The sequence below is a fragment of the Lissotriton helveticus genome, chromosome 6 (assembly GCF_964261635.1).
Source record: "Lissotriton helveticus chromosome 6, aLisHel1.1, whole genome shotgun sequence".
Taxonomy (NCBI): Eukaryota; Metazoa; Chordata; class Amphibia; order Caudata; family Salamandridae; genus Lissotriton; species Lissotriton helveticus.
The window spans coordinates 22,702,226-22,714,514 of record NC_136067.1 but is presented as its reverse complement, the minus strand read 5'-3'; positions in this window follow the sequence as shown (position 1 = coordinate 22,714,514).

Below are 12,289 nucleotides of genomic sequence, written 5' to 3'. Positions count from 1 at the left end.
AGGCGACTGCTCAGCGCTACCCATCACCTATCCACTCAATTATACATACGTAATCGATGCAAACTCCGTTCCTTTTGCTCAAATCCCTGGAGTGGGGGATAGAGTAATTCCAAACACGAACAGGAGAATATTGTTAATAGCAGACGCACATATGGGTGAGGGTCTTAGACACCTTAAGATAAAGGATTCTCTGGAAGAACTGCAATCCACATACTGGTGGCCAGGAATGAGCCTGCAACATCACATATTTGCAAAAAACTGTCCAAACTGCAACAGAGATCGCAGTGGCGACCGAGACGGTGTTTTGCCATGGCGTTTCGCTCAAGATGGGATTAAACAATAAATATATAAAACCAGTATGATTAATGCGTCAAATTAACATATAGAGACTATCATCACTTAAAATGTAGACCCCAGCTCTCGGCTGACGTCTGAACTGTTATAAAAAGATTTGCGAGTCTATAATGGCATGTACGCAATTGGCATGTTACATTCTGACCATTGCCCTGCTTTTTAGCTCTCGAGCTTATGGGGGGGCATGGCCAGCATGGGCATTGCATTGCGGGACTCTTATCACTTCCTTCCTGAGGGAAACGGGATGGTGTAAAGAAAAAACCAAGGCATAGAGCAATCTATAACGGCAAAGGTATTAGGTTCGGGAGCTGGATGGGTCAAACATTTAATAAGTGTCCAACGTAGTCTTAATAATCTGCCAAGAAATTCTCTGAGAGGTCTCAGTCCGTACAAATTATTGTTTGGGACTAGAATGTTAATCCAGGACCTCGATAGTCAAACGTCAGTGGTTAAAGAGAAATGCTTTGATATCAAAGATCGTTTGGCTATTTTACAGGACTTAAATGAAACAAGAAAAGACCTGAGCAACATAAAGTTTAAACAACAGCCAACAACCACTGAAGAGAAACCACCTGTCCCAGCAAGGCCTGTCTGGATTCCAAAAATCGGGGATCTGGTCAGAGAGAAAATAACTGTGAAGAAGGAATTTGGGCCTTCTTACAGAAAGGCAGTACCTGTCTTAGCTATCAACGGAACAAGATCAGTTGTACTACCGCCCCTTGCTGGTAAAAAGGAGAACCGAGTTGTATCCATCGACCTGGTTAAACCCCAATCATGTGGCCGATAATAAGTAGTAGGCCGAGTGGACTCCCAAGAAATAGCAGAACACCAAAGTTTGCTACAAACACAGAGGTTCAAACTGAGAGACTAATCACATTTGATAAACCTACAGTGAATCAACAAGGACTATGCAACAAAGCCATGGAACTTAAACCTCTTGAAACCCAAATCCAAATCTTACATCAAGAAACACCAGTCTACAATTATGTAACCACTGACTATGCTAATGCAACAAAGAAAATTCCAAAAACAAAAAGAAATCCAGAAGCAATTGAAACAATTGACAGAACTGCATCAGGCTATTTCATCAACTTCGATGACTTTTCTCAGGATCCGAGCGAACCTGAGGAACTGCCGACACCATCAAAGACTTTTAAAGACAAAGCAAAAGAACTCTTTCATCAACTACAAGAAACCTATCTGATTTCTCCATGGATTGAATTTTGGGTGGCACAAGGTGTATTTGTCCTCATACTTTGGCTCATCCTGGTACTATACTTGGGACATTTCATTGAGGGAAAATATGTCACAATGGACACAGCAAGTCAGAAAATCAACTTGGTCCTGAAACCACACAAGTCTTCACACAACGAGAAAAGAGAACTTTCTTCAGTAAACTTCACAGCCAATCCTATACCCGGTGGGGTAGCATGGGACAAAACTGATTACGAAATCTATGGCCCTGTTGAGCTCCTGAAGTATCCTCATCAATTCAAGATTTCATTAAGTGACTTTGTAAAATCAAGCACATTCGCTGATGATTGGGACTTTGAAAGTATTAATGATATGATGTCAGATCTAGTGATGTCAGCTAAATTTACAGAACATGGTTATTTACAGGGTTCATCTAATTATGACCAGATGTACTGTTACAACCACTATGGTTACCATTATCTGCATAAATCTGCTCAACCTAGAAATGTTTTTAATTATAACCACTGGGAACATTGTGCAACTCCACCAAAAGGCAGTTCGAAAACATTTTATGAAAAATTTCCATATTTCTCAGGGTTTAACACAAGTAATGCAGAAACGTTTTATTTCAAACTGTTAAATAAGACAGGAATGAAAGCCATGCTTACAAATACAAAATTAATCTATTCAGAGACATTTTTTGACAAAATGAATACATTCGGTTTTGATTTCTGGAACAATAACATTGAAACGAAAACAATCTGGGGTACAAGAGATTGGCAGGTCAAAGGTATAGAATCATTGTTTAGAGCCTGCATGATCCCAGAACAAATTATATTCTTGAATGACACAATTCAACAGACAACCTGTTCTGGCCTAGCCAAAATTAAAGACTTAAACAAACCGTCTATTCCAAAACCAACACCTGACAGTAATAAAACTACAGATGATGAGATAGACGTATCCCACATTTTTTAAACCAAAACAGAACACATCCTGATTGGAAAAAATGGTTGATCTGGCCCACAGACACGAATAACTGTCAAGATAGATTCCTGAACAAAAAACAGGGGTTCACATTAACCAGGCCAGACCCTAGATACTCCCAGCGACAACATCCAGGGATTGTAACTACATACAGTGTAGGTAAACTCTGCCTCGAATGGCTACGAACATCCACACTGGCAGAAATTAAGCAACACTTAACTTTACTTAAAGAAGGTGCTGACTTGCGTGATTTCATTATGGGACCACACAAACAGCGTCAAAAACGTTTCATAGCGGCCTCTATATATGCAGCTTACAACGAAGCTTGGAAAGTAACTCAAATTGAAACAGCAGAGAAAATACGGGAAATTGACCGTGTTAATTTGGAAAAATCACTTTCTGTTGTGGACAATGGGTTAATGACTCTGTCTTCCAGAATATAATCACTGGACAGTATTGTATCATCTGCAATCGATATAATAGAGCAAGACTTACTGATGTTACAACACGGTCAGTCCCAATTGCGTTCTATTGTACAGCTTGGCTGGACGTTACAAAATCTGCGTTCAGGCTACGTGCCTTGGCGTCTAATCAACACAACGTCATTATTCGGTATCTTTAACCTTACTGATACACAAATCAGCTTGGCACAAAAGGGTGCAGAGTATACAATTATGAGCATTGAAAAACTTGAGAGATTACCATTGACAATGTCAGAACGACCTGTCATTGAATGGATAATACATCGAATCATAACTATTCCGATAACGACTTCCCAATTTCGATACTGCCAGAAATATATACAGGCAGGCCAGTATGAAAGGTTGGGTAAAGGATACATTAAGTCAACATGGAACCTACCTTATACACACACATGTTATAGTGAAAAAGGACAGAGTGTATTTCTTAGTGGTAACAATTGTGAAAAATCACTAAGTGGTATACTTCTGTGTCAGGGTATAAGTTTACATGGGGCCTGTGAGGGGACTTCAAATAACCTTTCATGTCACCAGCTCGGCACACCTGCAACAAAAATAGAACCATTCTTTAGAAGACTTTCTAACGGGAGTTACATTCTAATTGTAGATCACAGATGTTGTGGCTTACTGCCAGGAAAACCTTATCTAGTAAGCGTGAGTTCCATGGTCACTTGCTGTGAGCAAGTATTGTTCCCAAATGAAACTCCAGACAGGGAGGGAAAAATTTGGCCCAGTTTGAAAATCTCTTCTATTCGAATTGATACTTTAAGCAGAATGAAGACTGTGCTCCAACAGACGCCAGTTCACTTGACGTCATCAAAAGAAACGTATGATCTCCAAGTTGCAAGGACAACGGGAGAGATACATGCATTGTTATCAACAAATTGCCCCCTACACTTCGCAGAAATGCTAAGCCAAATCTTAAATATTTCTGATACAAATGGTCCATTTTTTCGGGACTGTTGACTCCATTCAAAGCAGTCCTGGGAATATTTCCCGATTTCATCCATTCTGTCTTTGGCGGACTTCCACTCCTGTTGGGACTCGTAGCAGGCATATTATTTTTGCTACTCCTGCTTTGTTATGACAAGCCATGTCACAGACAAGACTCCAACAACAATGGAAGAAACGATCCTAGCTATACGCTATCGGGACCACATAACTAAAGTCCTTGAATTAGCCCGGCTAAGAGATCTGAATATGACCTGGTTTCTTTCGTTCAGACCCATATGGCAGAATTGTGTCTTACCTGTATTGAGATGCATGCTATGCGGCGAGGAATGCGTGTTGGACACATGTATTACACTACAATCAGAAGTACCATTGGATGCAGATACTTTGTTGGGTCCAGTAAAGGCTCATGCATTGTGCTGTCCCCAGCGGCTACCTATCCTGATGACGGCATTCGTGGAGACTTCACCACTATGATTGAAGGGTAGTGAAGTACAGGATGAAAGCAGCATCAACCAGGTACAGCCTTCTGTAAGCAATGCTGATCAAAACATCACTGAAAGCGAACATGCGCACGACTGCATGGTAGCGACATTTTCCAACTTGGTCGAACTTTCACCTGAGGCAGTAAACTGTTTTTTTTTTTAAATCTGTCTGAAATGATGTTTTCACCAGAACAGAGAGAGTGACTATAAGCAAACGTGCACACAACGTTCCCTGAACTCTGAATTTTGCCTTCAGCTTTAAAAACAAATCTACTGACAATTTTTTCCTTCTTCACTGAAAAACGAAAACGTTTTCCCAAATCCAAAATATTTACCTTCTGGCACTTATCTTCTGCTTAAAGTAGAACTATACTTAGAGAACAGAGCTTCTATTCTTAGGAACTCTAGAGACATTAATTTACCTCAGCCTCTAGCATATTTACGAGTAAATGTATTTATATGTGATGAAGTGGTCTCGCACTTTTTCTTCTGTATTAAGAGCCATTTCATGTGTTATTTTCGCAAATCATTCATGCTGAGATAAATTGTGCATCCTTTTTTTGAATGATTACACTGCTTGAATGCATACAGTACCTGTACTCATTTTCGTGTATTTCGATATGCCTATTTTCAAATGCAAAAAATGTATTTTGGGGTGGTTCGGTATACACATGCACTATTAGTTATGTTTACTATTGATTAGGTTAGTAAATATGGACATGAATTTGTGGAGTGGGTGTGGTGTGTTTATATAGGGACCTGTATCGATACTCCAATTTCTGACACTTGTCCGGTTATAAATCACTAATATCCTTACAACGGCACAGAAACCAGTTTAATAAATTAGTCATAGCGCATGCTGTCACATTAAGCAAGCACTATTCCTCCAGCCCCCTAGAAAGCACACCGAGTTCTCTAAACAAACCAAGCCTCCAGCAAACCTGGGAAATCCCCGCTGCTATTGTTTTGATTTCGTTCGAGAACTCCTGTAAAGAATGTAAGAACGACCAGTTTTAATTGACATCTTATGTCCATCCTTACGTCAAACCCGGCACCTCTCAGGTATAAATATACCGACACTGCCCTAAGTAAAGACACGGTGGTGATGAGCTTGGAGCAGCGACTACTTGCCAGAGAGCCCAGCTGATGCGAGAGCCCATGGACGCTGCCCCTCCCCTTTTGACGCGCTGAGGAAAAACGCTGCCTTTCCTCTTGCCGAGGAATCCAGCCTCCAGCGTTTCCAGCTTGCCCTCGCGGGTAACTGGGATACCGAGTCCTGAGAAAGGGATACCAGCCCTCCTGCCTTCTAAATCCCAGGTACTGAACTGACTAACCCCTTACAGAGAATTCTTGAGTCAGATTCTTGGCAAACCAAACTTAACTTAAACTGCTACTTACTCCTTCCCATGTATTAGGCTTAGGTCAGGTACACCGGGGTAGGCGTAGTTAGAAGCACCAGTTGAGTACGATTAGTCAATGTATATATGTATGTATATCTTTTATCCATTTTAAAGTAACATATGGCTAAGAAACCATATCAATGCTTTTACAGTATTATTTTATAATCCTGCTTTTACTGTATGCACTTTACTTAACTATTAGTATTACAATTGTAGCGATTCATTTCTCTTGTATGAGGAAAGAGACTGATCAATAAATAACACCTTTTATTGAAAACGCCCGTCTCTCCTTTTTCTCTGCAATCTGGTGAAACTAAGTATGCACGTATTGACTGAGTAAAATAGCTGTCTTTTGTTTTCACACGACTCTAGAGATATATTCTTGATTAGGGAGAGCAAAGTTGTCATGTTCTATGGTTGTCAGAAACTAAATCCCTTCTTGTCTATCCAGGGAGGTTAAACTCCTCCTCGCCTATTCTAGAAAGTTTCTAGTGAACTCTGAGCTAGCTGGCACACAAAACTTAAGTCTAATATCGTTAGTAAAAGACCTAGTTAACCTCAGTCCTACGTCTACACTACTGAAGATATTATTCCAATGCGCAGAGCCTATTGGGAATATAGGAACTACACTACATTGTGACGTTGGGACAGGACCCCTCCGATGGCTTGATCCGAAGCGCCTGCTTCCAAAAAGAATGGCTCCGCTGGATCAGCATGCAGTAGAATGGGAGCCGTGGTGAAACTCTTTTTGAGAAGGGCGAAGGCTTGCTCCGCTTCGGCTGACCATTGAAATTTTGCTCCCTTCTTGAGTAAACGTGTAATAGGTACAATTAATTGGGAGAACCCCTGGATGAAACGTCGGTAAAAGTTAGCGAAACACAAAAATCTTTGAATTTCCTTTACGTTCTTGGGGGATGGCCAACTCTCCACTGCCAACACCTTCTTGGAATCCATGGTTATTCCCTGAGGGGAAAGAATAAACCCCAGGAACTCCTCGCTGGGTGAGCTGAAGACACATTTTTCAAGCTTAACGTAGAGGTGATGGGAACGGAGATGACTAAGTACCATTCTTACATGCTCTGGATGCTGCTGTGGATCTTGGGAGAAGATCAAGATATCATCCAAGTAAATCACCGCAATCTTATCAATGAGATCTCCCATCATATCATTGACAGCTGGAGCATTACAGAGCCCAAAGGGCATCACACAATACTCGAACAATCCAAATTTGGTTCGAAAGGCCGTTTTCCACTCATGACCTGCCTTCATTCGAACAAGATGGTATGCCCCCCTAAGATCCAATTTCGTAAAGATTCGAGCTTCCTTTATCTGATCCAAAATGACCGAAATCAATGGAAGAGGGTAACGATTCTTCACTGTCACTCGATTTAGAGCATGATAGTCTATACACGTTCTCAAAGTGCCCTCCTTTTTAGAAATAAAAAATAAAGGAGACGACACCGGAGACTGTGAAGGTCGAATGAACCCATTGGCAAGGTATTTATCCAAATACTCCTTTAGATGGCAGTTCTCAGCCTCAGTCAAGGCATAAATGCGACTGCAAGGAAGGACGGATCCAGGTTCCAGATCTATGGCGCAATCATAAGGACGATGTGGAGGCAATTGCTCGGCTTCCACTTCACTAAAGACTTCTTGAAAGTCTTGGTACTCTGCTGGAATCTCCACAGTACTTATCACTCCGATAGATTCGCCTCCGTAGGATAACAGGGATGCTTGAGAAGGTTCTCTTGAATCTTTAACTGTACAATAGCAATTTTCGGAACAAAAGGTTGATCTTATTTCCACAGTTCTGTTTTCCCAATCAATGGTAGGGTTATGCATCGCTAACCAAGGTAATCCTAGAATAAGTTGAAATTGAGGTGCATCGATGAGATTAAATTGCAAAACTTCCCGATGTCCATCGGCCTGGATAAGTTCCAACGGCTCTGTGTGACTGATAATTGGACCAGACGATAAATTGGTACCCGTCGACTACACGCACCAGTTCACTTTTTTCTTTTAAAATAGCACAAATGCCCATGCGCTGAGCATACTTGAGATCACAGAAGTTGCCAGTAGCACCTGAATCAATCATAATAGCTCCTCCCAGAATCTGATGTTTACGGAATTTAATTGTCATGTGATGAATCAAATGCGGAGCTAAAGCCTGCAAGGTATTAATTATTTGATGAGTTTCTGAGATCGTTTTGTCTTCTTGCGCCACCAGAGCGATCTCGTCTACTGGTGGTTTTGGGCGTTTCCCTTCACCGGGAACTTTGGCCTCTTTGGACACTCTTTAACAAAATGGCCACTGATACCACAGTACAAGCACAGCTTCTTAACCCGGCGTTGTTCCTTTTCTTCTTTACTTAGTGGCCCACGAACTGTTCCAATCTGCATAGGTTCCCCTTCAGAAGTAGATCCTGACGCTTTTTCCACTTCAGGGCGAGTTCTATCGAAATGAGGGATGTTCCACTTGGATTCCTTTCTTCTTTCTCCCTTCCGTTCCGACCAACGAAAATCTATCTCCAACACTAAATCTACTAGAGCAGATAATTCCGTTGGATGGTTGGGAATTTGTGCCAAGGTATCTTTGATTTCATCCCTCAACCCTCGATAAAAAAGGGGGGCTCGTTTCTCTTTGGGCCAATTATTTTCAACTAAGAGCTTATTAAACTGTGTTAAATATGTCACCAAGTTCTTGGAACCCTGACGTAGTTCCAGCAGCTCATTATCAGTGGCCTGGGAAATTCTCCGTCTATCAAAAATTCTCAAAAATTCTGTTTTAAATAAGTCATAATCATACAGAAAGGGCTCATCCTTGGACACTAATGGCATTGCCCAGTTTGCTGTATCTCCACCCAAGTAAGACAAAATGAAAGCCACCTTAGATTTAGCATCGGGGAATAAATTGGCTCGACACATAAAGTGTAATGAACATTGTGTCAAAAAAAGTTGGGCTTTTTGTGGATCCCCATAAAACCTTTCTGGGGCAGCTAAAGGAATAATCGGGGAGACAGAATGTATAACCTGTGCTATCGCCTGCTGATTAGCTTGAAGCGAGGTGGGAATAGGAGGAGCAACAGGATTACCCAAAACCAAACCTTCAACCTTCTGTGTTAACAAATGTGTTTCCTGTCGTGAAGCGACTAACTCATGTCTCAAAGTCCTGTTTTCCTCTCTAACTGAACCTATTTCCTTCTGAATGCCCTCTAATATAGCACCTAACGCCTTTAGGGGTAAGCCTTCCGCCATTCTACCGGGTGAAGAAACTACGTGGGCACTTCAATCTGTCGAGGTGCTCCAATCTTCACGGAGGCAGAAGTGACGAAGGCTCCCAATGCCCCTCCGCCGGTGTGCTCGCTCTAAATACCGAGCAAGTACACAAACAGAAGGGAAAGGGGAAGTGGAAGAGAAAGAAGAAACAACTTCTTCTGACACTGTTCCTCTCGCTCGGCTCCCTGACTGTCTTCGTGGAGTTCACAGGAAGGAGGAAGATACCTAATGCACACAGGGACAGAAGATAAACAACTCTCTCCTAACACTCTAAACACCATATAAACCTTAACTGAGAGTTTCCTACCAGTATAAGAAAGAGTTATGGCCCCTCTTCTATGATTTTCTTGTGTAGTAAACTGACTCCCAACAGCTGTAAATGAACATACGGAATTAGTCTTTGACAATGCAAGGATAGGGAAACATCACTGGCTAACAATACTGGAATGCATTGTACCTGTATATCTGACGGGAGTTCCGTTAAACCTACTGCAACAATGTATATATATCAGTTCCGTATCTGAAGCGGGAGGTCCCACGAAGGTTCCAATTGCAGATAACAAACGCGCAAAAAGGAACAAGGAAGGGGAAAATGGGGAGGAAAGGAAAAGGAGAAACGCAAGGGTAGTCTTAGTCAAGTCCTTGCTGGGTGGGAAATGATGCTGCGGAGCTTGGCGAGATAAGCAATGCGTCTTACTTGAAGGTTGCACACTGTCCGTTGACTCTCACTGCCTTTTGCACTTGCTCGAGGTTCAGAACTTCACTGCCAGTTCTGGTTGCGACTGCTTCGATACGGAATTCACGAAAACGTCAGATACCTCTCTGCACGCTTCCGGGGATATCCGTACGGGCTCTAGACTCGTCGGAATTACTCTCTAGTAGAGTCTAAGAAAACTATGAATTTCTTCCTACGCACTAGGATTAAGTGCGGAGGAAACACGAACTCAACTACTCTCTCCGGAATTCAGTTGAAGTGCGCCACGGAAAGCGCATGCACCTGTTTTAACCATTAGTAATTGCTCAGGTGTGTTAAAAATGAACACTAGACTGCAAACAACTCGGTGGCCATCTTACTGAGTGCAATTCTTCACGCAAAGGTTTTCCCAAACATTTACCAAGCTAGGCTTGACAATAGTTCGGAACCTCCTCGTGACTTGATGTTTACTTTGACCCAATATAGAGGCAACCACCGGATTCCTGACAGAAACCTTAATTCTTGCAATCTTACATCTCTATACAATTATTGAGAGAAAAACAAAATACTGAATGCCAGTTTAAAAAAAGTAGCCTGTGTGTACATCTTTACTCTGTAGTATACCTGTGGCACTCACTGAGTGTATATTAAGAAATAAAGTTGAAAAGTGGGCACTGTAAACATTTCTTTTCTCTCTGTTTCAAGAGTTTGTGTCAAACCGTTGCAGGCAGTGAAACTCTCATGATAAATACACCACAGAATATCCAAAATATCTACTGAGAACAGTGTACACTCTATGCAACAGTTGTCCCCAAAAAATATTTGCTAAAAAATATCACAATCTGAAGGTGCTAAAGTACATACTACCTGTATCCTTCATATTGTGGTGAAAGTTTTACAGATAACTCATCTTTTCTAGCAAAACTAGAACACTTACAGATCTTAGTATTTAGTGCATAGTCTTCTATATTTAGTGTAAAATTATCAAATGACAAGATTCTTTCTAAAAACCCATTCCCAGAACTAAGAAGAAGAATGAATCTTTATTATTTAAGTTAATTAAAACGTAACAATATTTCACTAAATCTGGCCATGTTATGACAAATATAATGTACATATTAAAATCTTACAATCGCCAATAGTTCATTTGGGAAACGTCGTTTACAAGCGGTGTTTACAAAGCACGACCTTTACCACGTAGCCATTACAACAAAAGTCATTACAATGACATGCGCTGGATGGCGCTCTAGGTTAAGAAATAGTGTGATTTTCTATTCCAACCCCTTCCCTACTGTTACGTGGGCTGGAGTTGGAATAGAAAATCATATTAATCCTCAATCCAGCGCCCTCCAACCCAAGTCGTTGTAACAACTTGCGTTTGAAAACCCGCGATGTAAAGTACTGCGAACAAAATGATCGTGTTGTACTGTCATACATCCGTACATTTGAAGGAGAAAGAGACAAAGGGGCACATGCTTCAAAGTAGGTAATTGCGAATCCTTAATAGCGATTATTAAGGAATCGCTATTAGGGAGTCGTAATTATCTATGCAAGTAGGTTTTGCCCCAATAATTGCGAGTCCTACATATTCCTTAATAGCGAATTGCTAATTGCATCTCTCTGTTAAGGATGGCCTTCCTATTCATTCCTATGGGCAGGTGGTGCTTGTGTAAAGCACTCTGATTCCCGATACCTTCGGGTCAAGTTTGCGCTATATAAAACTCGGAGAGAAAAAAAAGAAGACATATTTTAGCAGTTGAAGGAGGCACAGGCAAGGATTTAGGAGAAGGAAATAGTTTTAACCTAAGTATGGGATCTCTACATATGTTGTTTATTCCAGTAGTCAGTATCTTACCACATTAGGTTTGATTTTGAGGTTATAGTGCGAAGAAAGAATATGTTTTGCAGAAACTTTTGATTTAAATCTTTTTTACGTATGTTTCCTCAAAGCATACTCAGAAAAGAAAGAGAAACCAATCAACTATTGAATTTGTTCACAACAATGAAACTGTGTGGAATATTAATTTGGAACTTATTGGCTTATTTGCAAGCCCTTTGCGTGGCCGGTGCATTTTGTTTTTGATGCATTTGAGGCCTGCGTGGCTTTCCATGGCCTTGTAAATATGGTCGCCTTTCAGGCATTAGTTTGAGTGTAAGGGGCATTTTATGGGTGTTGCTATGGGTTTTCCCATTCAACATCCATGGAACCTGGTGAATTCCCAGATTTGCAAGGTTTTGTAAACCTGAGAATGCAGCAGATTCCTATTCCTCCTTTTTCTATGTGTGTTGCCTTCTAAACAATCACCCCTTCAATGCAGACTCCCTTGCATCATGGTGCAAGGGCGCCTGCGTTGGTGCATGACAGCCCATTGTGCGCCGGCACAGGGGGATTAGGACAGGAATGCTCTGTAACTTACAATGCGGTGTTTACACCGCACAACCTTTACCTGGCGCCGGGAAACCCACTGC